General features: G+C 43.0%; 1 protein-coding gene across 1 annotated transcript in view; it reads left to right on the top strand.

Moving 5' to 3' along the window:
* Positions 1-1301: 1301 nt before the first annotated feature.
* LINGO1 (leucine rich repeat and Ig domain containing 1) overlaps positions 1302-27823 on the top strand; it is a 305364-nt gene continuing 278842 nt past the window's right edge. The window contains exon 1 of the mRNA XM_066592383.1: positions 1302-1986. The gene's annotated coding sequence lies outside the window, so the exon portion shown is untranslated. The remainder of the gene's footprint in view (positions 1987-27823) is intronic.

Here is a 27823-nt window from a genome sequence, read left to right as displayed (position 1 = left end):
ATCTGTGGGCCCTATCTATCTTGAATTCTTGCATTGGCGTGTTGGGAAGCATGGTCTGCATAAATCGTGTAATGTAGTTTACGATTTCCGCATTGGAGACCTTTTCGGGTATCCCTCTTATTTTGACGTTGTTGCGTCGATTTCTATCCTCTAAATCGGATAGTTTGAGTTGCAGATTGTTAACTTTTTCTTCTAGATCGTAGTGGGAGTCGATTAATGAGTTATGCGAGCCCACCACTTCCTCCAGTTTTTTATCATGTTTTTCTATTTTGTTGTTAATGTCCCGAATGGAGGAGTTTACTGTCGAGGTTAACATTGAAATGTCTGCTTGTATGGTGTTTCTCAGCGCCAACACTATTTCCTTTATATACAGCTCAGTCACCGGTTTGTTTGATGCAGTGAGGTTATCTAATTCTTTGTCGTCTCCTTTTTCATGGAGATATTCAGCTCCTGAAACACTTTCAGCAGTTTGAGACATCTTCTGCCTCTGTTTTTCTGGGCTGCTTGTGGGGGTTCTTAGTGTGTGTGTAAGAGCCCCCTTGGCATTGTTTTTCCCCCCATTCACTGCTCTGTCTTTTGAGCCTCCAGTTGTGGCTGTGTTATACTGTGAGCCTCCGCTGCCTCAGCTATCACATGTAAGTGTTCAGCCTCCGGATCACTCTCAGCAGTCTGAGATATTCTCAGCTTCTGCTTTTCTGGGCTGCTTGTGGGGGTTCTCATTATGTGTGGCAAGTGGTCAGCGCCATTTTAGGTGCAGGGGGTCCCTTGGCAATGTTTTTCCCCCCATTCACTGACCTTTCTCTTGTGCCTTTCGGTATAGCTGATGTGTGCTGAGAGCCTCCGGTCGCTCCGGCAGAGCTGTCAGATGCAGTCTCCTCCGCTGTGGTTTCTAGTGCAGAGCGGCTGTCAGTCACTTGCTCCCGGTCCGTGCGGGCTGCCGGCACATGCTGTCCTGGTAGGTTCGTTTATCTGCTTTTGCGGTTTTCCACCTCCAACAGTGCTTTTTATGGCTAGAAGTGCCTGTTTCCAAACGGAGCCTAAAGATTTGCTGCCGTTCCGGTGCCTCTCCAAGCCACGCCCCCACGTATTCATATCTGTAAAAAATGACTGTCTGCCCACTTTGATGCCAATTTTTATGCCCAAAATCACTGAGCGCAAATAAAATTGATGTAGGGCATAATTCTCTTACGTATTAGCAGTTTTAAATCACTGGCTCAACGTCATTTAACCCTTTAACTCTACTCCTTGGTGCCCCTTTTTATGCCCATTTTGGTGCCACTTATTTGCATTTCCAGCTGTCTAGTTGTGTTCACCTCACTACAATCTAATCTATAAGATAAATGGACTAGCAGAAAATAAAAAATCCATTTTTGTGAATATGAAACCAACTTCATCCCAGAAGAAATAAGAAGGCGAGTCCAGTAAGATCGTAGATAAGGAGGGGCCCCTAAAGATGTCACCTGCAGCCCCCTCTGTGCCTCAGCCCTAAGGAAGAGCAGGCCCAGAAGACATGAGGAGGACTCCAGAATGCACACGGCGATGAAACACAACATCTCTGCAGTCAGCAGTTGCTGGGAGGGGCAGCGGGAGCAGTCTGCCAGATAGAGGAGAGATAGGGAGGGAGAAGAGACGCCGGATCAGACGAGCCTTCCCCTCCTCACAAGGACACCAGCTCCTCGGCCGGGGGACCCCACACAGCCAGAAGTGGGGAGCAGCAGACATCAGCATCCATGTGATATCCCCTCCTCCTGCCATCACATCCACCTGCCAGGGGGAAGAAGGATTGTGCGTCGGGCGATGAGAGCAGGAAGGAGAGCCCCACACGGGGGTCACTGAGAGCCCCTGCCTGCACCTGCCATGGACTGGGGTCGGCGCTGCGGGTACCGGGGGTGCTTGTCCTGAATCACACCTAGCGCTCCATCCACCGCCAATGCCCTCCACTGCCAGCTCCGCCGAGAGTCTCCTGTGAGGAAGACATGATATAAGGTGAGTGCCGTATGGGACCGACCATCTATCTATCTATCTAGCTATCTCATATCTATCTATCTATCTATCTATCTCATATCTATCTATCTATCTATCTATCTATCTATCTATCTATCTATCTATCTATATCTCTCTCTCCATCTCTCCTCTCTCTCTATAGTGACTTATTTCGTACTGTTCTCTTTATGACAGCCATGTATTATTGCATGGGTTGTGTATATATATATATATATATATATATATATGTATATATATATATATATATATATATATACACAATGTATCACATCACACCTGTGAGGGGCACTACATGGAAAATGTCAGCCAGCATTTGTGTGCAGACTTTGGACTGGGATAGCTGACTATTAATACAATGTATCACTGTGCTGCTGTGCGCCATCGCTTCTGTCAGACACACTAACCTCTGGGTTGCTATAATGTACCAGCTGGAAGTGAAAGCTAGGAAGTAATTACATATTGATAGTTATTTATAATGTTGCCTCCATATTGAAAAAAAACAAAACCCCTTAAGCATCTGTGTTTCCCGACACTAGGGGTTTATACCGGGCTGTAGACTTGATGCTGATATATATAACTGCATTCTGCTGGATGGTGGCATCTAAGGTGGCTTTATATCTGAAGATGGGTCATGGTCATCCACATTCCCCTAGACTTGATGCTGATACATGTAATTGTATTCCGCTGGATGGTGGCATCTAAGGTACTTTACAGCTGAAGATGTGTCATGGTCATCCACATTCCCATAGACTTGATGCCGATACATGTAACTGCATTCTTCTCCTTGATGGTGGCATCTAAGGTACTTTACATCTGAAGATGAATCATAGTCATCTACATTCCCATAGGCTTGATGCTGATACATGTAACTGCATTCTGCTGGATGGTTGCATCTAAGTTACTTTACATCTGAAGATGGGTCATGGTCATCCACATTCCCGTAGACTTGATGCCGATACATATAACTGCATTCTGCTGGATGGTGGCATCTAAGGTGGCTTTATATCTGAAGATGGGAAATGGTCATCCACATTCCCATAGACTTGATGCCGATACATATAACTGCATTCTGCTGAATGGTGGCATCTAAGGTGGCTTTATATCTGAAGATGGGAAATGGTCATCCACATTCCCGTAGACTTGATGCCGATACATATAACTGCATTCTGCTGGATGGTGGCATCTAAGGTGGCTTTATATCTAAAGATGGGTCATGGTCATCCACATTCCTATAAACTTGATGCTAATACATATAACTGCTTTCTGCTGGATGGTGGCATCTAAGGTACTTTACAGCTGAAGATGGGTCATGGTCATCCACATTCCCGTAGACTTGATGCCGATACATATAACTGCATTCTGCTGGATGGTGGCATCTAAGGTGGCTTTATATCTAAAGATGGGTCATGGTCATCCACATTCCTATAAACTTGATGCTAATACATATAACTGCTTTCTGCTGGATGGTGGCATCTAAGGTACTTTACAGCTGAAGATGGGTCATGGTCATCCACATTCCCGTAGACTTGATGCTGATACATGTAATTGCATTCTGCTGGATGGAGGCATCTAAGGTAGCCTTGATGGGTCATCCACATTCCCATGGTTTATACTCAGCCACTGAGAAATGTTACTCTTCATTCTGTGGTGGGTTTGGCATTGTGAAATAGGTAATGGATGGTCACCGACCATCGTCTTGATGATGCTGAATATGACTGAACTCTATTATGTTAGACGTCAGTGATGACTTTATCACTTAAGGGCCACATTGTGTAGTCAGGAGATGGCTAAGGCCACCTATGTCTTATACTGGGCCTCGGACTCGTAATGTTAAATCTCCGGTAGCTTTAGAAGACAAGCCCCACATACATCACACGCTCCATTTAGTGTTTGGTACTGAAAATAGTAAATAAGCAGCATAAAATCTCTGTGAAACTGTTGTAAATAATAAAAAAGAAAAGAAATTAATAAAAACCCCATTTATAACCGTTCACAGAGGTTTAATTCTGCTTATGTATTGTTTTCAGTATCAAACCCTGAATGGAGCGTGTGATGCAATTTATTGCACACCTCTATATGCTAGTGAGAAGATGGGTAACCATGTCCCACTCCAGTGAATGATCCTGCATACTGCATCCGTTGCTACATGGAGGACCATACTGAGCAACTATGTTTCCAGTGCAGCAATGATATACAATGTTTTACTGTTTTCCCCACAAGACTCTTGTATACTTGTGTGGCCTGATGCAAAAGGATTGCTTTATATATCTGGTGTTGGTTCTTCAGTCTCCTTAGACCTTTTGACCCTTCTTATATACTGTGTTGACATAGAATGTAATGAAATTTTATTTTATTCACATTTTTTAATAGTGTTGGGTCACCTTTAGCCTCAATGACTGCAGTAACCCTCCGAGGCATGCTTTTCCCCCAATTCCAATAGATCTGTAGAGGGATTTGCCCCCATTTCTTAAAGAGATCTTAAGATAATGATGGGCATGTTGGGTGTTCATGAATACAGTGTTCTAGTTTGTCCCAAAGATGCTTGATGGGATAGAGATCTAGACTTTGGGTTGGCCAATGAAGTTTGCAGATGTTCTGCTCCTCAAATTAAGCCTTAAAGGGGTTGTCCCGCGAAACAAAGTGGGGGTATACACTTCTGTATGGCCATATTAATGCACTTTGTAATGTACATTGTGCATTAATTATGAGCCATACAGAAGTTATTCACTTACCTGTTCCGTTGCTAGCGTCCTCATCTCCATGGTGCCGTCTAATTTTCAGCGTCTAATCGCCCGATTAGACGCGCTTGCGCAGTCCGGTCTTCTTCTTTTCTGAATGGGGCCGCTCGTGCCGGAGAGCGGCTCCTCGTAGCTCCGCCCCGTCATGTGCCGATTCCAGCCAATCAGGAGGCTGGAATCGGCAATGGACCGCACAGAAGACCTGCGGTCCACCGAGGGTGAAGATCCCGGCGGCCATCTTCGCAAGGTAAGTAAGAAGTCACCGGAGCACGGGGATTCAGGTAAGCACTATCCGGGTTTTTTTTTTAACCCTTGCATCGGGTTTGTCTCGCGCCGAACGGGGGGGCTATTGAAAAAAAAAAAAACCTGTTTCGGAGCGGGACAACCCCTTTAACACTCTGTGCTGTATGAGATGGTGCTCCATCTTGTTGGTAGTGATACCAAAGTATTGCCACAGGATAGGTAACGCCACATTTTCCAGAATGCCTCTGTCATTTACATTGGGGTTGGACTTCACTGAAACCAATGACCTTAGTCCTTCTCAACAAAAACACCTCCACACCATAACAGAACCTCCTCCAAACCTCACTGTTGGGATGATGCCATTACGTAGAAACCACTCTCCAAGCTACTGCCACACCAAAGTTCGGCCATTCGATCAGAAGACGGTGTTGTGTGATTCAGCTGTCCACAACACTTACTTCCACTCATGTACCGTCCAAGTACCATCGCTGGCCCCTCTGTGCATTCACTGCTGTAATGTTGGGCCTGTGTGCAGCTGCTCGGCCATGGTAACCCTTCGCATTCATTTTCCTACGAATGGTTCTGGTGTTAATAGATGTTCCAATGGCCTGTAAGACCTCCTGACTGAGTGTTTCGGCAGACGTTGTACATGATGCCTTCACAGTTCGTACAAGACTTCATTGCCCATGTTCTGTCAGTTTACAAGCTCTCCTCGAACCTGGCTGCACTGCACACACCAGATGTTTTCCATTTCAGTGGACTTAGGAAGCTCAAAAAGCGCTGCAATGCCCCTTACGATTGGTTTCTCAGGTGACATCCCACCGCCAGACCCCGTTGGAAGACTGTCAACTCTACACCTCATGGCATTCTTATGGTTTCTGTATTGGGATATGCCTGTGTTATACTCTTCTTTATACCTAATGGTTACAAAACTAATTTGCATATCCCCTTCGCCTGACAGCACAGGGTTGGTGGGTGTCCCGATACGTCTGTCAGCCTAGTGTATTGACTTCTCCATGTCATCTTCACAGTGAGTTATGTCACAGACTCTGACTCTTCATGTACCATTTTCATCCTCGGTTCTGTCCTAATCTGCTTTCAGACCTGATTTATGTCACTGTCTCATCTCTTTTCTCCTTGTCTCATTTGCTTCCGTGTTTTGTTTTTTTATAATATTATGTCTCACATTTCTTTGGCTCTTCCTTTTGGCCTTGTCCCCTCTGGCCTTTGTCCCCATTCTTTAGGGTTCTGGCATGCCAGTGCTGTGAGTGTTGGTATAAATACTGCTAGACACTTGACTTGATTGGACAGGACCCAATTTTTGCCCTAGTGCCCCCGTCCTCAGACCAACCTGTGTCATAAGTTATTCATGATTTACGTGCTACAGTAAATTATTTTAATTACCAGAACTGTTGCCAAGGTGCATTATCCACATCATCCAGTCCGTCATTTCCTAGGTATGTTATATTTTTGGTATCCTTCACATTGAAGGGATTCATATCCAGAAATGTGTGTATATTTTGCCTTTCAGTATTCTGTACGTGTATTTAAAGTTGATCACACCGATGCGTTTGTTTTTTCAAATTCGGGATTACTCTGAATCTGCCTATGACTTGGACTTGTGAACCTACTGTGTGGAGCTGCAATACAACTGGCTGAATGCTAATCAACCTAGATAAACTCTCTCCTCACTCCCAAACTGTGCCGTAAATAGGCAGCTTTGCCTTTCAGGAAGCAGGCAAAGCTGGGTAACAAAGCATGTGGCGGTGTAAAGGACTTTTACACGAGACGGAGCTGTCCGCAGGATGCAGTGCAGATGCGGGCTTTGTCAATTAGTGCGGATTTTGTTGCGTTTTCAACTGCAGAATGTGTTCGGTGGAACATCTTGTTATTGAATTTTTTTTACGTAGACTTTAAGGCCGAATGCACACGACCAGGTCGGATTCCGCATGCGGGATCCCGCAGCTGAATCCGACCCGATGCTCGGCCAGTGACCCTTGCGGACCCCCTGCGGGGGCACATGTGCAGTACAGATGACGCCGAGCCATCGCTAGCCGATGATGCGGATTCCATGGCCTGTCTGCATTTGTCACTGCGAATGGGCTGCAGATCAGATGGCTTCCATTGACTTCAAAGGAAACCATCCACGCGGAATTCAGTGCAGAATAGAGCATGCTGCGATTTATTTTCTTTTTCCCCCAGGAGCGGAATGGTCTAATGCTGCAGCCGTGACAACTGACCCCACTGACTTATGGGGAGGTCTTTTAGTTCTGGCAAGCTGTCTGTCATGTTGACAGGAAACACAGGAAAAGACTTATGAACCGGTCTAAAAGAAACTCATAGCAACCAATCACAGCGCAGCTTACATTTCTTATAACACTCTTGACAAATGAAAGCCATGCTGTGATAGATTGCTGTGAGCAGCGATGACAGGTTTTCTTTTAGACAGTTGCATAAATCTGCTCCATAGTGTTACATGTACATCATTTTTTCTTGTCAAATTTAATAGAATCTGCAAATGGAATCCAATGGATCCCTCTGTAAGTGGGAGCCTTCAACTCGAATGGGATTATATCCTAATTTTTACATAAAAACACTGAAAAAGTATACAACCACAGCTGTCCCCCAGACGCTCAACAACAAAAGAGAAACAAAACATCAAGCATATAAGAGATACATACACCTTGTAAGAAAGAAAAATCAGACCCCTAGAAGAATTTGTCGTTTGCTGCAAAACGCAGCATGCAGTTACATCTCAGGCAGATATGCAAATGATTAGGGTTGTGGCTTGATTAGATGAACCATCTTGCCATTTTAGGCCCTGAAAAGGGGTTCATCCTTGGCCTATAAAAAGGCTCTCAGAGGCTACTTGTGTGTAGGGGACATATTTTTTGGTTCGTGTAGACCTTGTTGACCACTAGACGTGTCTCTACGATGCAATTGAAGAGATTTCACCCAGTTAACAGTTTGAGGAGGCGCATTATTGGAATACGAGAAGCTGGATGGTTGTATCAACAAATTGCCCCCCACCTGGGCCGCTCTGGTCTGACTGTTAGGAAGTGTTTGTGTCTAGAGATCTAGGAATGGGCACCTCAATTTTACCTTAACTGTTAACCGGCACACTGCCCCCACTGCTGTTTGAAGGTCTACGTGGGCATCACATATGACAGTCGGTCACCCCTATTAGTGGTACGAGGGACAATGACAGCTCAGCGATATGTTCAGGACATCCTGCAGCCACGTGTGTTACCCAGGATAATGCTGGGTAACACACAAGGGGGTCACAGGAATGTCTCCACAACATTTTCACACTTCTGTGCTCAATTTATCACCAATAGAACATGTATGGGAACATCCGGGACGCCAACTCTGACAGCCTATAAGTTTGCACGAACTAGAGGCTCAGTTATGCCTCCAAGCCTGCCTGTATCCCATCTTACATCCAAGCTAGAGTTGGTACAGGGTACTAGAGTCTTCCTTCAAGTGTTCAGTTTTCCACAAATTATCCCTGTGCTCTGATATTGTAATCACTTCCTTATATCAATGTTATAATCACACAGAGAATGTTTCATCTGACTCTAACAACTCCTTCTAGGTGCTTTATGTATTTTTTGACAATGAATATATTTCAGGTGTAATTTTTGTCTCCTTACTTCAGGTTCCTCCATATTATACAGCTGTGTAAAATTTCAGTCCTGCTGCCTTCCCCAATCTTCCAGTCCCAGCAGTGATGGCGCACACTACTGGTACAAAGAGCACACTCCTTGTCTGCAAAGTTTCACCAAAACCTACCTGGAGTGTTTCTGGAGCTTGCCGAAAGTCTTGCAGGCATATCTATAGGGAACATTTTTATACACAGTGTGTTTTTTTAAGGTGTCCCTCCTTTAAACGATCTCTTAAAGGGGTTGTCCCGCGAAAGCAAGTGGGTCTATACACTTCTGTATGGCCATATTAATGCACTTTGTAATGTACATTGTGCATTAATTATGAGCCATACAGAAGTTATCAGAAGTTATTCACTTACCTGTTCCGTTGCTGGCGTCCTCGTCTCCATGGAGCCGTCTAATTTTCAGCGTCTAATCGCCAGATTAGACGCGCTTGCGCAGTCCGGTCTTCTTCTTTTCTGAATGGGGCCGCTCGTGCCGGAGAGCGGCTCCGTGTAGCTCCACCCCGTCACGTGCCGATTCCAGCCAATCAGGAGGCTGGAATCGGCAATGGACCGCACAGAAGCCCTGCGGTCCACCGAGGGAGAAGATCCCGGCGGCCATCTTCAACCGGTAAGTAAGAAGTCACCGGAGCGCGGGGATTCAGGTAAGCGCTGTGCGGGTTTTTTTTTAAGTCCCTGCATCGGGTTTGTCTCGCGCCGAATGGGGGGGGCTGTTGAAAAAAAAAAAAAAACGTTTCGGCGCAGGACAACCCCTTTAAACGGGTTGTCCAAGATAATCATTTTTGTTAAAACCAGGTTCTGCATGAAAAAAAAAAACAGCTAGTACTCTCTTCTCCCAGTTCCCCAGTTGTGCTTTCTTTCTTTCACCGAAGTGCCAAAAAAATGGTTATGCACCACACCAAAACGCTGTCTATTACAAGCACTCTCTGAAAAGAGAAGGGACCCTGACTACTTCTAGACCCTCAAAGCCAGAAAGATCAAGTAGCCACCTCTCACCAAAGTTTAGGGTACCTTGTCTGTGTTCTGGTGTCTGCTCCAAGCATCTTAAAAGACTGTAGATAGTTCATTAGTACTCGGCTCAACCGCAATCAGTGTATTCGTGAACACCCAAATGGTACAGCGACTCATAGCCGCTTCATTTCACGACAGGAATACGACTCTTCCTTCTGCCCAACTGAATTCTGCTGCATCACCATTGCGGACTTCCTTTCTCCTCGCAGCGTTTTCTACCCAGCAGTTACTAGGCAACAGCAAATTTACCTCTTGACATTATATCGCCCATCTAACACCTGGAGGTACCAAACTTACAGGAACAGTCACTGAACAACAAATAAAGCACTTTCTCATGTCACAATTAAAGGGGTTGTCTCGCGAAAGCAAGTGGGGTTCAGCACTTCTGTATGGCCATATTAATGCACTTTGTAATATGCATCGTGCATTAATTATGAGCCATACAGAAGTTATTCACTCACCTTCCCTGCGCTGGCGTCCCCGTCTCCATGGCTCCGTCTAACTTCAGCGTCTAATCACCCGATTAGACGCGCTTGCGCAGAAGGGTCTTCTGCCTTCGGGTCTGTCCAGCAGCAGCGGCGTTCTGGCTCCGCCCCCTTCAATGCGTCATCGCGTAGCTCCGCCCCGTCACGTGTGCCGATTCCAGCCTCCTGATTGGCTGGAATTGACACATGTGATGGGGCGGAGCTACGCAATGATGCGTAGAAGGGGGCGGAGCCAGAACGCCGCTCGTGCCAGACCGAGCCGAAGGCAGAAGACCCTTCTGCGCAAGCGCGTCTAATCGGCTAGACGGAGCCATGGAGACGGGGACGCCAGTGCAGGGAAGGTAAGTGAATAACTTCTGTATGGCTCATATTTAATGCACGATGTATATTACAAAGTGCATTAATATGGCCATACAGAAGTGCTTAACCCCACTTGCTTTCGCGAGACAACCCCTTTAAGGCTTCATTGCAAGTTTCTCTACATTAAGGGCGCCTACCCACTGGCGTTGCCGATTTTTGTGCGTGAAAAACGCAGCGTTTTCCGCACATTTTTCACGCCTTTCTCGTTAATTTCCATTGACAATCATGGGTGCATTAAGAGAAAAATAAGGAGACTTATGCAACTGACAGTTCCTATGTGAAAAATTGCAACGAAACGAAAAAAAAAACCCAAATGGACAAGAACACATTCTATGCTAATTGCTCTTCAGAAAAAAAACGCAAAACGCAATTTAGCATCGCAGGAAAAAAAATCGCCAGTGGGTAGGCACCCTAAGACCGAAGTCTTTAGAGTCCTCTTAGATGTCTTCCCATGCTCAGAAGCAAGTTGGCCTTTTGAGAGGGGTGGAGTCAGGTTGCAAGGGGTGAGGAACCTGAAGGATTCCCATGGCCTGATAGATAAAGATGGAAATGTGCGTACATTGCCTAAAACAATGAGGTATATTCTAAATTCTGCCATTTGTGCATCTGGAAAAGCTGTGGGAGAAATAACGATCACATCATCTGTCTTAACAAAACCATCTAATGCCAATATTAGTGAGATTCCTTGGGTAAATGGAAATACATTTGCCAACAGTAGTGGCGAATCAATAGATTCTGCTAGAAAAACATATTATTCAAACTTGCAAAAGTACTTGGCAATGCATTGAGAAACCACTGGAAAAAGATGGCAACTTGAAAATGGCACTTTATTGATTTTCGGAACCCAGCTTTCCCAGAAACGGATGTGCCTATGAGAGGCTGAATAGAATTGCAATAATTGCATGGGGTCACGTGTTTTTTCTTCTTCTAGCATAATTCATATTCTTATATAATCCATGTTTTGCAGACCAGAATACTGTTCTGTTTAGGATCTATAGCGCTGTTTACATGTGTGCTTTTGTTTTTCACGGCCATGTTTCAAATATGCAGCATGCGCTAGGGCTGTCCTTTTTTGATGAAAAAGTCATTATAATCTATGGAAATGTGATTAAAATACGGATGCATCAATGGTGTCTGAAGTCAATCAGTGCACCTTTACCTTGGTTTTCATGTAGCAATGATCTTGAGGGGATTCGTACAATCAATCATCCCCCCCCCCATCTACTTTCCATGATTGCAGGCAGTATATCCAGAGTTTACATGCGGGGATGCACTGTCGACAAATGATGATTTTTATGCCCTCATAAAAAATGTGATCAGTGACAAAAACTGGTTTTGTTGTTTGTTTGGTCACAAGGCGATGCTTAGGAAGGAACGTTTGTATGATTGATTGTTTGGGCGATCATCCTGCTGTGTATGAGGCCTCAAACTCCATAAACCTGATAGGAATTAGTCACTTGGTTATCAAGCAGTACTTACTGCCCCTCTCTCAATACCCGCCAGTCTTCCATATGGTACTCTGCTTAGTATCAGGGAATTTTTCAAGTGTGGGGTCAATGGGTAGCACTGACCGCGGGTAGGACCACTTACCTGGCACATTGAGGCAGGAACGTACCTAAGAAGAGTCAGTCCTGGCAAATAGAGGTGAATATGGTGGAAAGGTCATTGAGGTCCCAGCTACAGAACAATGTAGCCAGCCCCCTGACTTTACACCCCGATGGCCTTTATTTAAATACTTTGTGTATACACACATTAAACACTGCATCTTTCTTATACAAATACTGGACATTTAGCTTTGGTTTTGATGCAAACAATTAACAAATATTACAAACCAATATTTATTCCAAATATTTGTTATATTTGTAAGTGAAACAAGTGTGTATATAGCGTGTGAAATGGAGGGGACATCAGAGCAACGTGTGGTAAAGTCCCATATTCACCCCAGCCTAGGCTCAGATGAGGATGTTCTACACTGTATGTACATGCTACCTTACCCTGAGCCAGCAATGATGTGGTCGCAGGGAAGCCATGGCTGGGTCAGCATCATCTGCAGAATTGTATTATATTGTTTATGTTGCTTTTACTCATTTCTGGTGACCTTGATCCCCTTAGAAGCTTCTTCACACATACAAGGTTTTTTTCATCATTCTTAATTGTTTGTAAAAAAAAAAACAAAAAAAATGGTTTCAAGTGTTTTTCGTATCATATGTTAGAAGACTTTTGGCGGCATTTTTAAATTTGCATTATTTAAAATATATGCATTTTTTGTACTGGTGGTTTTCAAGCACTATGGAGAAGCCTATGGGAAAACATGCCATACCCAGTCGGAAACGTTGCAGTTTAGTGGGCATTTAGTGTAAACGTCTGTAACAAACCTGCCATGTGTGAATTCATTCCATAGGCCGCTCTATACAGATGGAAATACTGTGAACTTTACCTGCAAATTTGGGCAAGTAAATCTGCAATACTTCGCAGTACCAGGGATGGGGATGAGTGTTTAACAAATCTCATCCACATGATTTGGAATTTATCCGCATGGAAATTGATATATGCTGTGGATTATTAAACTTGTTGCCATGACGTTTTCTGTTTGTAGACTTTGCTACATTAAAAGAGGTGAAATCTGCTAATAATGTGAAATCTATGGTGATTCTGATAAGCTTCCATATGTGTAACATATTGCTGGGGATTTGTGTTCGAATATTCTGCTGTGTAGGGAGGCCTGATACTCCAGGAATGGAGCAGAATATAGTGCTGCTTTCTAATCCCATTCTTCCCTGTGCCTGGGAAATATGCTAGGTATTTTCTCATGTGGCAGTGAATGGAATAAGGAACCTTTCACACATGCGGAATATTTCTGCAACACCCACTTAAAGCTGCTTCTTTATCTGCTGCTGCAGATTTCTGCTCCATATCCCTTGTGTATACATGCAGATTTTGGTACTTAATTTTCTGTGTGTCTTTAGGTGCATTTTGCAGAAATATTCTGCATGTAAAAGATCCCTAAGGCCTCGTTCACAAGAGCGTGGTTTACATGCTGCTACATCAGTGTGTAAACCACACTTCTATAGCAACCAATTGGTTGGTTTGGAAGCGCTCACACAGAGCTTTATTACCAGCGCAGAACCTGCGCTGGTAAAAAAAAAGATAGGACAGCGAGTGCTGACTCGCCTGTCAGCGCTGTACTACGACGCTGTCCATGGTGCTGACCACAGGCCCCTATGGGAGCCACGGCAGCTCTCTGCCCGCAGCACAGACATGTGAACAGGCTGCTCCACGGAGCACGGAAGAGCTCGTTCATTGCAGAATTCCTACATGTTAGCAGCGTGGTTTACACGCTCCTATAGCAGAATGTAAACCACGCTCGTGTGAACAAGGCCTAAGGGGCCATTCACACAAGATGGAATACTCTGCAACAGTGTTGCGGATTATGCTGTCCCTGAATTCTGCACCAACTGCGGATTTAATGCAGAATAGTTGGCAGTATTCTGCTATTTTCAATTCCGCACCAAAATCTGCATGTCAGCAGTGTGGATTGGGGGGATGAATATTCCACAGGAGAGCGTATTGAGCCCTGCTGTTGTGGAATATTCCATCCTGTGTGACAGGTCCTTTAGGGAACTTTCACATGGGAAAGAATATTCTGCAATGATATTGCAGAATAGGACTCTTGAAGAGTATTTAGCTCTAGAATTTGCACTTCTACTGTGCGAATTTTGATGCAGAATTGAAGATGATAGAACTCTGCCAGCAATTCGGCATCAAAATTTGCAGTTAGCCATTTGGATTTTGGTGCAGGACAACATATTCTGTTACGCTGACTAGTTGATGGTTGGTAGTCTACCGCTCTGCAGTGGGCTGGACATCATCATCAATGGTCAGAGGAAGCATGGGCAGCACCAGCCTCACTCCCACTGACCATGAGATGAGCAAGAAAGCAGAGAGGGATCAATTTGCAATAAGAACAAAAACTAAAATGGAAGTCTTAAACAATCATTATCCCCGATTGCCATTTAAAGCAACCTTTATCGATATACATTAAAAAAATGTAATAGTAATATTCATTCTGAAGGAATGAACCTAATCATTTATCAGAGGTGCCCCACCGCCGGCTCAGAGGGCACTATAATACCATAATATTAAATCTGAACCAACTAACTGTTACTGTACTAATTGTAATCCATGAGCATTTTTTTTGGGATTTGGGTATTGCTTTATCTTGGGATTTGTTATATACTCCCTGATGAACCGTTGTCCATTCGACTTGAGGAAATGCCACGGAGCTGAGAAGTAATGGTTACATGGAACTTATAATAGTTGTGTATATACACAGGACTTTTTTTTCTTAATACTGTTGTATTCTAGTGGCCCCTGAGCCAGCGGTGGGGCACCTTTTAATAAATCCTAACAAAATCATCTGTAATCTCATATGGTCTTTGTGCATCATCAGAGAATATCTGTATATAATTGTTACATACCCAGGTTAGGGTATAATAGGATACATACAGGAGGTCCCTCCTGGGATTGCTCTTGTCAGGGCAGCTATTCCAATATATGATAGGTAGGGTCTGTGCCTTAGGGAGAAACTAGGGAAAGTATACTGTTATCTAGCCCCTTTTGCCCTATATTTCTGATAATTCCACAGTAATACTGGATATCTCTTTGGAATGAGTATTATTGTCATCATTATTGGTTCATGTTTTTTAATATATATTAATAAAGGTGTTTTAAGTTGCAATCTTCCTGAGAGAAGCAGGAATCAGCATGGCACTCCCATTAATTTTGATGGGAGTGAAGCTGCCGCTGCTCTTGCTTCCTCTGGCTATCGATGGACGGTGGGCTGACAGACAGGGATCTTGGACAGTGGACCCCCATCCATCAACTACCGATGCCCTATCCAGGGGAGAGGTCATCAGTTAAAATAGACCGGAATGCCCCTTTAAGTTTGAAGGATAAATAAAGATCTAGTATTACAAGTTTAATGACGCCACTTACATTTTTTTCCCTAATTTTTAATGTAAAATTAAAAATCCAGTTACAATTGGATTGCAGAAAAATCCAATTCTTGTTCCCAGGAATACAGTTTTTTTTACTTTTCTTTTCCCCATCTTACCAGACATTGATGCTTTCCCATAAGGATTCTCAGGCCAGTCCTTTAGAACAATTGCTGATTCGGGATTTAGAGATTATTCTAGCTTGTTTAAAAAAGAAAAGCTGTGTCCCTAAAGACACGGGGTTGTGAACCAGTCCGAGAGATGTTAGCCATCAGCAGCTAGTTCTCAATCAATCCCACGGGAAATTGGTAGAAGTGAAATCCATTTACTACACTTATCTGTTTCCAGCTATTAAGCGCTAGGTGCTGCCTCTTCGCTGATCAAGAACGAGTGTCTCTTAATTAAACAGTTCTATGTGTACATAATATTAAGAATTAATGTTAATTTGGCCTTAATGTTGTTTATCACCCCAGAATCTCCAAAAAGTCTAATTAAAGATGGAGATTCTTTTCTTTTCACTCTTTCTAAAATGTTTCTTCTGCCTTTTATAAACAGAATTCAATAATCAGAAAGTAAGAACCCAAACTCGGCCATTAGTATCACCATCCATGTGTACGGCCAGGTTACTATTTATCCAGTTGCCTATGGCCTATTAACATCAAATCGTAATCAATCTGTTGCTTATACCTACATGAATAGTAAAGCTGACTCTACCTGTTAGAGATAAATGTCGAGTAATCCCATAGATTTTGCTGGGATGGACCAACTAGCTTATGTATATGGGGCAGTCCAACATCTGCCGTACAGAGAAAAAAGGATCCAGTATTTTGGATTACAGTATGCCCAGGCCTACAGTATGTTCTTCCAGGAGATGAGCATCTTATTCCCCTTTTTTTACTAAGCCATTAAAGGCCAGAAATGTCACCATTTCTTTCTTGTTTTTTTAACCCATTTCTCAGGAGCTATAATATTTTTTTTTTGTCTACATGGCTATAGGAGGGCTTATTTTTTGCAGGGCAAACTGCATTTTTTTTAAATACTTCTATTTACTGTCTCTGTATAATGTATTGAAAAACTTTTAAAATATTAAGTGGGGTGAAATAGAAAAAAAAACACAACTGCACCAATTTTGGGGGGAGTTTGTTTAAATGCTGATGGTGGTTCAGAAATGACATGTTAACTTTACTCTGCGGGTCAGTACAAATGTGTTGGTACCAAATTTATTTTTATTTTTTTATGTATTATTCTAAAAAGGTCCCCATAACTTTTTTCATTTTTCCATTGATTTGGTTGTATGAGGGCCTGTTTTTAACATGGTAACTTTAGGAGACAAGATACCCAAAGAAACACCATTCTAGCATTATGTGGATAAGTATTTTTTCCTGTGATGGACATTTAATTTTTTTTTTAAATAAAAATCCCAAAAACGTATGTTTTTCTTTACTTAATTTATTTTTAAGTCCCCATAGGAGGCTTGAATTTTCAATATTTTGTTAGTTTCTACAATATACTGCATATCTTCCTACACCCAGTAGTTTCCAAGATATGAATTATCAAAAATTATTATCCTCGGTGACCTTTGGAACATTGACCTACACCTCCCCCTTGTATTTCTAGATCCCTTGACCCAATGGGTCTGAAAATTGAGATTCTAATATGCATTCTAGTAATGTGCAAATGTACAAGGCTTTGTAAAAATGGGGTTTTACCCCCCTTGGGCGATTTTGTCGTGGAATAACTCAGCTGTCTTAAGTGTCTAAAGATCTTTACTGCTATAACTATGGTGCTAATGTGTGATCAGTTTAGTTTGTGTTACTCTGTGATGAGATACAATAGCTCATACATGTCTATCAAATATACTAGTAAATTCTGCCAAGAAACTGCTTCCACTGTTAGTCTCCCTGCCCACCCATTCCCTGTTAGCAATGACTCTTGCAAGTAATCTAGCATCATCCAGCATGGTTTTGAACTTTAAAGCTACCCTTTGGTTTCATGATGGAGAGGATATCTTGCCTATAGACTATTTTCTTGGCCATCCCTTCTTTCTGCTGCTTCAGGGTGCTATTTTTGGGCATCCAGGATGACTAACTACTCTATGCTCGGCACATGACCAGTGCTGGCCAATCACAAACAGGAACAGTGAATTGGTGGATCTAACACTACAGCGCGCTGTGTGATTACGTAACCCAAAGATGCCGTCTACCATCTCATTAGCCTGGAAATGGTAAAACGGAAAGATTGCAAGAAGATCTACAGGTAATGCACCCCCTCCAGTCCTAGGACAGAATTTTGTGTCTCGAAACCAGAGGGTTTAAGCTAACCATATTATTGTGACTTTGCAGAGAACTGAGCGTCTGGTCATATTTGAAAGTTTATTCTGTTAGAGTAGATTTACACAGAACATATTTGTTGTGGAAAATTTCCGCAGCTGCAAATCTACACCAGATCATACGGATTTTGTTGCAGTTTTCCCTTTTTATGGTGAAGCTGATTATTTCAAAAAGCAAAAACAAAAAGCACCCTTTTTCACCCTACCAATCCCCTAGATCTCCCATGGTATTGCTGTCCCGGTTCCCTGCTTGAGTGAGTGCCCAAGTCACATGTGGACATGATGTGTCCACATCATCACTGAAGGCCAGCATACCGAGTCTGGCAGGGGACCGGGTAAGTGTCACTACAGGAGTGGTAAGGTGAATATATGGTTTTTCAAAATTTTGTACGATAACCTACACCTTCAAGTTGTGCTGTAGATCTACAGGAAATGCACATCAATATCCACAAAACTAGAGTTTGATTTTGTATTTTTTTTTCATCCCCACTGAGCTCAAGGGAGAAAACTTTCAACAAACTCATACACTGTTACAGAAATTGGCACGTTGCAGCTCACCACAGGTCAGTGTCTAAAATTTCCAAAGTGTGTGGATGAGATTTGTTTAAATCCAATCCAATTGCCAACTTTAGTATTCTGTTAATCATTTTTGTAGCACAAATCCACTGGAAAAAATCCGTAGCAATTCCGTCTTCTGTGAGTTAACCCTTAGATTGTCATTATGGATGACAGTACGTTGGCAAAATAATGATAGCTCTTTTACATATTTCTGTGACTAGGTGGTACAAGAAAATATTGATGGGATGATGACAACAGACTTGAGTGATGACATGAATATTGGCGCCGATCTGTTTGTCATGACAGATTTCTCAAATATGACAACAAGACCCGAGCAATGACCGAAAATATCCAACATGTTAAATCCAATTGTTGACAGACATCTGCCGTTGGTCGGCACCTGACTCCGGCAAAAGATGGCCTAAATCTGTCATTACAGGCAACTAAAGAGAAAAAAAGGAAGAAATGGCTACTCTTAAAGAGGCGGAAACCTGCAAAAAAGGCAACATGCACAGGATAATACCATTTACTCACACCATAATGCACATTTATATGTAGTCACCATGGAAGCCACTATAAGGAGAGAAATACAATTCTGTCTCTTTATCTTATCCCCTCCAATGATCTTTGAGGAGTATTTTTGCTGCTTATTGTTTTTCTCATTAAATAAATTCTAATATATATGGTAAAATAGTCCAGATAACTTCCAGCATGCCGTCTAGGTCCTTTTTTCTTATGTAATTGAGTAGTTCTTTCTGAAGCAGATCCCCACAATATCTGTTGCTGAATGAAAGAAGGTTAATAATGTCTGCTGTACCAGTTACAGTGTGACCCTCTTTTCTTTTCTGCTCACTCTTATTGTTCTGTCTTTATTGTTTACATCTATTGTCGCCTTGCCTTATAAATGAAACTATTTTGGACGCAGCAAGCATGTCCCATTTACTAGTGCCCTGGGAAAAAAAAGTCCCGCTTCTAGTCTCCATATAGCCTATTTATAGAGTTCCCATAAAGTAATATAGGAACTCTCCCGTGAGAGGCTTAACAGTTTATTGTAAATCCTTAGCATCTCCCTCTCAAGGATCATTGTGATGTCTTGTCTCCTCACCACATCCCACACCTCTGGTCTTAAATTATAGATGACATATATCCATAGTCTATTCTTTTCTCACTGGCTTTGTACTGTAGGAATATTCTTATTTTTGGGTCACAAAACTTTCAAATTGGAGCCTGAGGTGTTGTAACTAAAGCGTACAATGAGTTTTGTCCAAGTCATCATGGTCGTTCACACTTCTTCCATCCACTAGCTGTAGATTTTTACACTGATGTGCTACTACCTAGTTTCCCTGAAAATAAGACCTACCCTGAAAATAAGCCCTGGCACGATTTTTCAGGGTTTTTTGAGAATTCTTGAAATATACACCTTGCTCCAAAATTAAGCCCTAGTTCCAAGTGATTAAAAAGTAATTTTAAATAGTGTCTAAGCAGCTATACATGTAAAAAAGTGAAATCTTTTGGAGCAAAAATTAATATAAGACCCTGTCTTATTTTCAGGTAAACAGGGTATACAGAGAATATTGGTAGTAAAAGGAATATTGTGGAAACTTGCCTTTTTTATGCTTTCACACATCCACTGGATAGGTGAAAACTAATAGATCGGTGGGGGTCCAAACAATGGGATCCTCATCACTCACATGTCCCCATTTCTCATCATTTCTGGATGGCTTCACCAACCCGTAGTGATATCAGAGTGCTGGCCGTACATGTGTGGCCACCGCTCCATAAATTTCAATGAGGCTGACAGAAATAGTGGAGCACTTTGTACTCGGCTATTTCTGGCAGTCCCATTGAAACGGAATGAGTGGCACTGCACATGTACAACCACAGCTCCATTCAATCTCCTCCACATTGTGGTGGGTGCGGCAAGCAGGGCTGTAGAGTCGCTAAGCCAAACCTCCAACTCAGACTCCTTATATGACTGTATTAAAATGATAATATCCGGCTATTCATCACCATTATGATAAAATAATCAAGCTACATGCTGCATTACACATCCTAGTTATCAATGTTTTTGATAAATGGGAGCCTAGATGAATAGGACATTTTAAAACTTTCCTAAATTCCTATGAAAGGAAATATGCAACAAATTATCCATTGAATTAATTATACCATATTCATTATATAATGAATATGGTATAATTAATTCATTCAATGCATAATTTGTTGCATATCTCCTTATATACTTTAGAAGCCAGAGTTGGAGTCGGTACATTTCTGCCGACTCCACCAAAATGGGACTGACTCCATGACTGTGACAGCCCTGGCAGCGAGCCTGCAGTAAAAAAGAATAGAAATAAAGGATGGGTGAAAACTTGTGAAAAAAATGTCTATTACCCAAATCCCTTTAATTTCTGGCATTATAATAAAAGTGATCATGTGTATCAGTGTAGAACTACAGTCCTCCCCAACCCCCAGAAGTTTGGAAACACCCTGTCGGGGGAGAGCGGGGAGGAATGGAGGGGAGATCCCTCTCTCCCCCCCCCCCCCTGCTCACTCCTGCAACTCACCTGTCACCGGCGCCGTCAGCCGAATCTTTATAGACGAGCGGGCAGGTACTCGAATAAGACACTACTCGCTCGAGTAATTAGCCTTAGGCCTCCTTCCCACGAACAGATTTACGCCGCGTAAATTCGCGGCAAAAATCCGCTGCGTTGCACCCTGCTATTAGGTTCTATTGAACCTAATAGCACAATGCTCACGATGCGTAATTCCACCGCGGAATTACGCACCGCGATTTCTCCCGTCCTCACCCGCAGCATGCTCTATTTTCTGCGGGTGAGGACGGGCTGTACGCGCTGACGGCTTCCATTGCAGTCAATGGAAGCCGTCCGTTCACGCTATCTCCCGCTGTAACCAGCGGGAGATAGCGTGAAAAAACGCTTTCCCGCCCACCGGCGCGCGTCATATGACGCCATATAACGCGGCCGGCCGCGTAACGTGACACGGCCGGCCGCGCACGTGACACGGCCGGTGACGCGGCGGCGGTGGGCGGTGACGCGGCGGCGGTGGGCGGGGAAGCGTTTTCACGCTATCTCCCGCAGGTAAGTATAGGGGCTCTGGGGGGCGCCGTGACGGGCTTCACTGCGTAATATTACGCGGCGGAGCCCGTCACGCTCGTGGGAAGGAGGCCTTAGTGAGTATGCTCGCTCATCTCTAAATGTTGCATAGAGGCTAAGAAGCCAAATGAATCCCAGCATAGGGGGGATTAGAATACACATTCATTAAAACTGGGTAATAGAAAAAAAGAAAATGGTAAAGACAAAATGCTAAAGAGAACAGGGATGACCATGAACAGGCACATCTCCAAGAGAAGTATCGTGCCTAACAAATCAGGTAGCTGGATGAGTAAATCAATGATTACAGAAAACCTTGCTCCTAGTTGGGGCATGACTACCATTATTAGGGATTACACGTGGAGCAGATAATGGAGCCCTGGGATATAAAGGTATGTGGACTAGAGTGTCCAGGTTTTAAGAAACAACTCCATGTTATCCTCTCTTAATGGATAGTTTTTCATGGGCCATCATTCGGGGGACCTGTGCCATAACTGCCCATATTGAGTTCTTTGTAGTATTTTAATTGACCTATCCACCAATGCAACTTGATGACTCCCTTTAGATTTAAAAATACAACAATAGTGCTACCTAGGGATTGAGAGGTTAATAATTAGTTCTTGTTCCCAGCTAAGAGTATAGGGAAGCTGCACCTCAGATTTGGGTTGGTTCATGCAAGCTTACCATACCAAAATAAGCCCTGGTTGGCGAGTTGACCAAATACAGAATTGTCCAAGTGTGGTGGATGAAACCTGGGGGAATGCACTAATTACTCATCTTTTTTAAGGCTAAAAATTTGGATAAACTCAAACCAGTGCTGCACTGGCATATCATACTTATCAACCAACTGTTGAAATGTTGTTAATCTAGAGAAGGACTTCAATTTTTTAAGTCTCTAGCAAGCAAAGTGGTTGGGGTCTAGACTGGGTTGGAAATAAGGGGTAACAAAAGGGAGTATGAGGACATCAGGGAGTACTTGATCCTGCATTTCCACAGAGCAAGAACAGATGATAGGTCAGCGGAGATAAGCATTGTAAAATGAGATGTGGAGCTGTTCTTGTCCCATAAAATAGAGAGAAGTGCAGTGGATTCTATGAGGAAAGATTCATTGGCAACCCATAATGGGGCTATATCTCCAGTGAAAATAAAAGGAATTTGGGGCATCTGGGCAGCCAGAGAAGATTTATAGAGATTGGAGACTGAAAGTCCACCAACCCTCTTGTGATAATACATTACTTTCTGGATAATTCTCGGTATCCTATTGCCTCAAATAAAGTTGAAGGTCGCCTGTTGCATACTCGAGTTCCAGAGGCAGGATAGGTGCAAGGAGACATCTAGGCAGTTAGAGCTGTCATCTTGACTGCATTAATTCTGCCTAACGTAGACAGATTTGGATTATCCCATTTAGATAATTTTTAGAAGAATTAAATAAGGAGAAAAAGAGCCATTTGTGCATTGAATCTAATAAACCAGTTAGCTTAATATCAAGATATGAAATATAGTGAGGGTGAGCCTAGAATCCGAAGTTTGATAAGCTTCTGCATAGAGCAGGGGATATTATTGAATAAGGCTTCAGTCTTGTCCATATTAACTATTAAGCCTGAGACTGCTGCAAAAGTATCTAGTACCTCAATAAGATTAGGAAGAGAGGTGAGGGGTTTGGTCATTGTGAGGAGTATGTCATCCACAAATAAACTGAATTTATAGTTCCGTTTACCATGGGCAAGGGTAGTGATATTCGGGTTAGACCTAATTATATGGGCCAAGGGTTCTATTGCCAAAGCAAAACGTGCCAGGAAATGTGGACATCCCTGTCTCATCTACTTGCCAGATAACATGTGTAGGTATTTAAGCTAGGCTGAGGGAGATGAGTATAAGGTTTGAAGAGTTGTTTTAAATGCTCCCTGGATACCTGCGTTTGCTAGGACTGCAAATAGATAATCCCAAAATAAGCTGACAAATGCCTTTTTAATATCTAAAGCTAAAACTATAAGTGGAGTCTTGAGATGAGATTTGGAGAAATGAAGGATGTTGATGAATTTCCTATTGGGGGGGGTGGAAAGTATCGGGAAGGTAGGAAAACAGCTTGGTCTCTATGAATGAGAATCAGGAGGAGAGTATTTAGACAAGAAGATAAGATCGTAGGGAAAATTTTGTAATCCAAGTTTAATAAAGAAATTGGGTGGTTATTCTTAGAAGTGTGATCCTTATTGGGCTTTGGAATAACTGTGATGTTGGCATTTTAAAATTTCATCTGGGACAAACTTAGCAGAAAGAATATTGTTATAAAGGGCAAGAAAGCGGGCAGAGATTTTTTTTATAATATAGGGCAGCAAGGCCATCTGGCCAAGGGGCCTTACCTATTTTTTAATTGTAAGCTCAACTTCTTCCTCATAAATAGGTTAAGTGTCCTAAGCTATGGGAGTGGCTTCCACTTTCATAACTATGGGAGTCGAAGCAGGTTCAAGAAGTCCTTGAGGGCACCAGAGGTTTTATAGAGTCTATGTTTGTATATGGTACTGTAGAAATCCTTAAAGAGTTGTGATATTGTCTGGGTTGGAACTACTATTAGACTTGGTGGAATATACCAGATTGATCCTAACCCGTGCCCTCAGTCTTGCCGCCAATCGCTTGTCAGGTTTATTAGCTAATGTAAATACATAGATTGAGTCCACTGTAAACCCCTCTCAGCAGAAGTAGTGAGAATGAGGTTAAGCTGAATTTTTACATGTCTAATTTCTTTAGCAGATGCAAGGGAGGGCCTTTGTTGGTTTGCTATTTCGAAGAGAGCTAGGCGATGCTCTAGGGCAGGGGTCCCCAACTGCAGTCCTCAGGGACCACCAACAGGTCATGTTTTCAGGATATCCTATGGTAAGAACACCTGTGGTAATGTCTGAGGCACCGACAATAATTACATCACCTGTGCAATACTGAGGAAATCCTGAAAACATGACATGTTGGCGGTCCCTGAGGACTAGGGCAACCTGAGCCAATGATTTCTCTCTTTTTGCCTGGCTAGCGTTATGGGAAATTTGTGCTCTCATAAAGGCCTTATGTGCAAGCCAAACCCAAACAGGATTTGAACTAGGGGTTACATTGGTATGGAAGTAGAAAGTGAGTTGTTCAAATATTTTTGTAAAAGTGATAGGATCTTTTAAAAGGACTTCATTGAGTCACCATTATTTAGGGTAGGGTGGGGTAAGTAGGCTCACAACCGGACTATAACAATATCGTGGATGTGTCTGACCTGTGCCAATGAAGGAAGGACCCTTGATGAAACCAACAGCCAGTTGATGCGGGAGTATGATTTGTAAGCTGCAGAATAGAAGGTGTACCCTCTACAGGACCCATGTAGTTCCCTCCAAAAATTCGCCAAGGAGAGTTCCTTGAGTCGAGAACTCAGAAAGGACCTCTTCAGGGTTCTGAATTTGTCAGTACCAGCTGAAGATCGGTCTAGGGCAAGGGAGAGGAGCATATTGCAGTTGCTCATCCAACAAATATCTGCAATGTGGTAGGACTCCAGTTTTCTAGATAGAATGGAGAATGGTTTTTAAATGGGTTGTAAACTGGAGTGTAAGAGTCTACTATTGCTATCTGTTGGTCATATAGCTTACCCTGAATAATAATATATCTTACTCGTGGGACATTCTCCATCTTTTTAATAGAGGTGGGAAGCAAAATATGAAGGAGGATCAGGACTACTTGTGTTTTTTTTTTTTTGTTTGTTTGTCTTCTGAGGGGGTGTGCTACAGAGGAGTGAAACCAGGAGTATTGAGCAAGAAAATGTCTAGGACCTGCAGAACTAGAGAAGTGGGTTTCCTGAAGGCAAATATTGGGTATGAGTTTTAAGTACTGCGAAAAGGCCTTAGGCCTTTCTAAGGGGGAGTTAAACCCCCGGACATTGTGAGAGATAATTACTACCATGGGAACGGATGAGTGTGTGCACAGTAAAGTGAGGCATGCCTCAGTTTATAAGAACAATTCTTACTAATTGGTAGTGCTCATCAGTGGTCAAGGAGGGGAACATGATAAAATAAAACCAAATATAACATAATAATAACCAGAGAAAACAGGGGAACATGATACGGTCTTAAGACCCTTTCAATCCAAAGAGGGAGCATTCAGTACTGTAAGACCAGCTTCACACAGGCAAAAGCGTATTTACGCATGTATGTATTACTGTATCTTTTTGCAAAAATATTACCCATTGAAATTAAGGGGAGCATGCTTGTGTGTTGTTTTAAGTTTAATCAGTTTAACATGTGCTATTTTAGTGTGCAATATGCATGAAAATGGTACATGCTGCGTATGTTTTTGCATGAATGAAATGCGAGCACAACATATGCTCATATGAATGAACGCATTGAAATCAATGGGTTGTATTTAGTACATATTGGGCACACATAATACGCAGCGCAAATGGATCGGTGTGAATAACCTCTAAATGAGTGCTCCCAGGGTCTGGAGGAGTCGGGGCAACAAATATCCCAGCCCAAGCCAGGAAAAGAATCTTGCAAAACATATTTTCGATGATCAGTCTAACTGGGCGAATGAACATTCTGCCGCGGTGTCGAAACTAACTTTAATGTCTAGAGCTGTCTCAAAGTATAAGCATCATAAACAAGAGCAATCTGTCTGAACTTTACAGTAGACAGCAAAGATGAATAGAGCACAAAACGAACAGCCCGGCCTCTGAAAAGTAGGGAATGTAGAAGACAACCGGAGTAGTTGTATGGAGCAGTCACAGCTTAAGGGGCCATTTACATGGGACGATTATTGTTCAAAATTCATTGAAATGAACAAAATTGAGCTATAATGATTCTATGTAAATGCAAAAAAATGGTTTCACTATTTGTTCACTTCTCGGTAATGCTGACTTTCAGTTAGCATAAAAACATCGCTAGATCTCAGGATTCTCGCGGAGTGTAAATGCTGAGCGAGAAGCCCGCAGTCCAGTGGTGTTCTCTGCCTGTCGGAATGTTTTGTACGAGCCCTAACTACTTTTGCGGTAACGTCAGCGCTCGTGCAGTCGTTAAGAACACTGTCGCCCCCTCTAAATGGGACATTACTTAAGCATATGATGAGGAACCTCTCAGTAGGTAGCCGCTTGGTCTAGATGGGAACCCTGGGGTGTTATCCATGAACAAGAGGGTCGTTTAGGTCTTGGAGAACAATTTTGATTAAGATCAAATGGGATCCCTTCAGATTCTAGAATACTACCGGTAGTCCCTTCCTCCCAGGGATTTAGTAGAATAGAATCTTTGATTAATGTGGGCCAGCAGTGGAACGGGAACGCTCCATTTGCATTTTATTTTTGCCCTCCTCTATGAAGCCAAAGTGCCCTACTCTGATTTCTCCTCTTGGCAAATGTGGAAGGGACAATGTCTGCAAACTGTTCTGAGGAGGGGGCCCCCAGGAGAGAAGTGAGTGAGCGGGCAGCTGCTAGAATCTGGTCCAGAAGCTCCACGTAGTGAGGTTTGAGGATGACTTACCTCGGGAGCTCTAGATTCATTACTTTGGATAGAGCTCTGTGGATCCGGTGAATATGGAAGGATTCCTTGGTGACCTGAGGGAGTGGAGCTGAGAACAAGTTAATGGTTGATGGACTCCGGTAGGCCTTTGATATGAATGTTACCTTTCCTGCTTCTGTTCTCCAAATCTTCACATTTGAGCTCAAGTGCATTGACTCTAGCAACATAATTGTCCCATTTTGCCCGTTCCTGATCCAGGTCGTCCACTAATTCATCATTCTCTTGTGCTAAATCTGCTGTGCATTGCCCCAGGTATGTGATTTGCTTAGAAATGTCACGAACAGCTGTTTATAGTTTGGTGCGGAACATCTTTTTAATTCGACTTAGAAGAAATGCTTCCGAGGCGGTTAACTCTGTCACTGGTACTGACATCTTGGTTTGAACAGACTGACCTCACAAGGGTAATGCTGCGTTTAGGCTGAACGATTCTTGTTCAGAAAACAATTCAAATAAGTGAAACTGAATGATAATCGCAGCCAAATGACTGAACTACATTTGTTACGGTACTAGAGGGGTGCTTAGGTACGCACGGCGCGGGGCTCCCCACTAGTACCGTAACATAATGATCGGCCCAAACAAACTGCACTAGACGCAGTGTGGATCCTGGTCAGGCTCTTTCTAGCCAGTTTAGTATCATGTCTGTACAGGATCCAATGCAACTTCTGGCTCAGCAAGTGCTGGCGTTATCACAGCAGATGGCGGACATCATGCAGCTGCATAGCTACCCGTCCGTTGGTGGGCGGACGCCCGATCTGTATCCTGACCCCTAGTCCGTTGGTAGCGGATGTAGAGC

Source organism: Eleutherodactylus coqui, chromosome 2 (assembly GCF_035609145.1).
Source record: "Eleutherodactylus coqui strain aEleCoq1 chromosome 2, aEleCoq1.hap1, whole genome shotgun sequence".
In the NCBI taxonomy this organism is placed as follows: Eukaryota; Metazoa; Chordata; class Amphibia; order Anura; family Eleutherodactylidae; genus Eleutherodactylus; species Eleutherodactylus coqui.
This window is presented reverse-complemented; position numbering and strand designations above follow the sequence as displayed.